Here is a 3828-nt window from a genome sequence, read left to right as displayed (position 1 = left end):
TCATGCACTTCAGGAGGCAGTCTGCCACTTTGACACATTTTGACCAAAAGCCCTTACATTAACTTGATGAGGGTCACAGTTTCATGTTTTGCCCAAGGCCACCTCAAAACATGGACAGAAAGATCCAGTGAAGCAACTGCAGCCAGATTTATGTGTTTTCAGCATTTATTCTCACGACACAATTGCCCTACTAATGGTTCAGCACCTCTAGCATTTACTTTCTGCATATGACAGAAGCCTTATCTACCCTCAGCTTGCTTGGGGCACTTGCCTCAGTTGCCAACTCTGATATCACCCTATATAATGCTATAATTGTACATTTTAATCTGTCAAAAGAGGACTTCTGGGCCTCTTTCTGTCTCTTTTTAAAGAGACAGAAAGAGGCCCAGATGCTGAAGTCCCCTGAATGACTGAATTCTGCTTGGAGTAGACTTGAAAGGGTGGCATACATGTGTCTTTGTGTTTGACACTAGTCCGATTGTAGATTGTACGCAACCAAGGTTTCTGCATAGTGCTGGATTTCAATTCGTGCACAGGGAAAGTTTCAGTATTCAGCTGTGTGAAATTGTGATGAGTGTCATATTCTTACGAAGGAACTCATGAACTTCCTTTAAAGAATATCTCTAAAACAAAACGGTAACAAATCCGGACAATTTCTTGCTAACCAGTTAAAAATCAATAAAGAAAAAACAACTATATGTGCTGTTAAAGATTTATCTGGGAATACAACATATGATTTTAAAAAAATAAACAAAATTTTTAGGGATTTCTATGAAACTTTATATACACCACAAATAAACCCATCCAAAAACGAAATTGATCAGTTTTTGGACAACATAACTCTTCCAAAATTATTAGACATGTCATGGCCCTGTGCCTCCCCGGCTAGCCCGGTCTGGCTACAAGTGTTTTTGTCTCTTTTGTCCCTTCTCTCGTCCCTCTCGTGCTCTGCACACCACCGGGGCGGAGTTCTCTGTGAGCTCCCGCCCCTGGCTCCCGCACCTGCAAACAATCTCCACTCTGGCTCGGGACTTAAGGAGGTGGCTGGAGGCGCCTCGTCGCTGGATTATTGTGTAACACTTGTTAGTGTCATTACTAATCAAGCTTTCTCTGAGTTTCACTCGTGCCGCTGCTTACCTATTCTCCTTTCCTGTGTCAGACTTCTCGCCAGCCTGAGGATCGCCATTTGGTGAGCTTTAGCCGGAGTACGAGCTAGCCTGAGCGTCCGGGAGAGATTGTACATAGCCCGTGTGTTCCTTCCCTGTGCCTGTGTCCCTGGAGACCCACCTTCCCGTGACCTCCCCCCCCACTTGTATATATTCGCACCTGGTGTCAATTGTTAATAAATTGTGAACCTTTTGAGACGGTCTGCCTTTGAGTCTCTCCTGAGCCTGACAAGACACCCAAGCAATGGCACTGGATTCGCCACTGACGCCAGGTGAACTCCAGGAAGCCCTGATAAGCATGCCCAATAATAAGGCTCCAGGTCCAGACGGCTTTCCTGCAGAATTCTACAAAGAATTCTGGATGATTCTAGCACCAGTTTTTTACAGAATGTTGCAGGAAATCAAAGAAAATGGCAGACTTCCATCAAATATGAACTCTGCAAATATCAGTCTCTTACTAAAACCAGGCAAAGACCCTGTATATCCCTCAAGTTATCGTCCAATATCCCTTATTAATGTAGACCTTAAAATAATCTGCAAAGCTCTCTCAAAGAGATTAGAGAAAATGACCCCCCTCTTAATTCATCCTGACCAAACAGGTTTCATAAAAGGTAGGCACTCATCAACAAATACACGTAGATTACTTAATTTAATAGACTACTCATGCAGTAAAAACATTGAAACCATAATATTGTCTCTTGATGCAGAAAAAAGCATTTGACAGAGTTAACTGGAAATTTCTATTTGCAACTTTACACAAATTTGGTTTTGGAACCTCTTTCATAAACTGGTTAAAAATATTATATAATTCCCCAACAGCTTGTGTCAGAACAAATGATCAAACATCCTCCAGCTTCTGTCTCCTGAGGGGCACCAGGCAGGGATGCCCACTCTCCCCTTCACTGTTTGCAATTTTTATTGAGCCACTAGCAGCAGCAATTAGACAGGCTACAACAATTAAGGGCATAAAATGTAAGAATGTAGAACATAAAATCAGCCTTTATGCGGATGATGTGTTACTTTTTCTCCAAAACTCACAAACCAATATCTCTGGGGTGATTGCATTGATAAATTCTTTCTCAAGAGTCTCAGATTATTCAATTAACTGGTCAAAATCTACAGTTCTTCCGATTAATTGCTCCTTCCATAATTCTTCTCCTACACCACTGCAATCTGGAAATATAAAATATTTAGGTATTAATGTCTCTCCTAAGCTTTCAGAATTAACTAAATTAAACCACATCCCACTTTTAAAGACAGTAGAAAGCGATCTGGCTAGATGGAAATCTTTACCCATATCACTCATGGGAAGGGTCGCTGCTATAAAAATGATGGTCTTGCCAAAAATAAACTATTTGTTTTCAATGATCCCAAATAAGCCATCACAAGATTGGTTCAGATCTCTAGACTCATGTATTTCTAAATTCCTTTGGAAAGACAAACCCCCACGTATCAGCTTAAAAACATTACAAAGGACCAAGGATAAAGGAGGATTAGATCTGCCTAACTTTAATCACTATTTTTTAGCCAACAGGCTTCAGTTCATCTCTAGATGGTTTAAACACACCTTCTTAGATGAGCCCTGGCTAGATGTAGAACAGGCACTATGTAATAATCTAGAAATTTCAGACCTACCATTTATCAGTTCAAACATCAAACGACATGAATGCTTTAAAAGCATCAACATCAGCTCTTCTCTGACAGCATGGTGGGAGTTTCTAAAAATGACAGAGTCTTCATTAATCCCATGCAAACGTACACCTATCTGGAACAATCTGGACATATTACAAAACAATAATATGATAAACTTTCCAGATTGGAGTTGCAAAGGAATTAAATACTTGGAACATATATTGGAAGGAACAGACTTTATTTCGTTTGACAGACTAGTTACACAATGTGGGATCAACAAGAAACGATTTTTGAAATATCAACAAATTAAATCCATAGTAAAAAAGAAATTTATTCCCAGTGAAGCAGAATTACAAACACCACCAAGTGTGGTACATTTTTTTAATCTAAAACCCCCCAAATTATTGTCTAAAATATACAGAATGCTTTCTAAAATAGATGAGTCAATATCCCTTCCTATTGCAAAATGGGAAGCAGATTTATCAATCAGCTTAGACCAAAACCTTTGGTCTCAGATATGCTTAAAAACCTTTCAATGGATCAGAAATCCCAGTTTGCAATTAATACAATACAAAATATTACATAGAGTGCACTATACTGGTCATAGGATGTTCAAGATGGGCTATACGTCTTCCAACAACTGCTCAGACTGTCTAGCAAATACACCGGACAATTACATCCACGCTCTTTGGTTCTGTCCACCAGTTCAGAAGTTTTGGCGTGAGATATGTGAAGACTTATCAAAGTGTCTGAAATGTAACATTCCAGCCTCCCCTTTAGTGTGCTTGCTGAGCAACTTGGATGAGGTCACTGCAGAAATAAACACAGCCCACATTGTTTTTACAGCCCTATGCATTGCCAAGAAAATGGTCCTCCTTAACTGGAAAAATAAAAATAATCTTAATTCTAATCAATATAAAAACCATCTAATAGATCACATTAGTCTTGATACAGCCTCTGCCACCACATTTGATCAATCCCTTCGGGCTCCTTTGATCGGCTTCATCACCTAGTGGGGGTGGGGGGTCAT

General features: G+C 39.9%; 1 long non-coding RNA gene across 1 annotated transcript; it reads left to right on the top strand.

The window, feature by feature from the left end:
• The first annotated feature begins 951 nt into the window (after positions 1 to 951).
• Positions 952 to 1362, top strand: LOC112846746 (uncharacterized). The gene is made up of 2 exons (XR_003219866.1): positions 952 to 1082; positions 1160 to 1362. It is a non-coding gene; the product is annotated as an uncharacterized LOC112846746 (long non-coding RNA).
• Positions 1363 to 3828: the final 2466 nt, after the last annotated feature.

Source organism: Oreochromis niloticus, linkage group LG4, assembly GCF_001858045.2.
Source record: "Oreochromis niloticus isolate F11D_XX linkage group LG4, O_niloticus_UMD_NMBU, whole genome shotgun sequence".
In the NCBI taxonomy this organism is placed as follows: domain Eukaryota; kingdom Metazoa; phylum Chordata; class Actinopteri; order Cichliformes; family Cichlidae; genus Oreochromis; species Oreochromis niloticus.
Note: the sequence above shows the minus strand (reverse complement) of the source record. Positions and strands in the feature narration are given on the sequence as shown.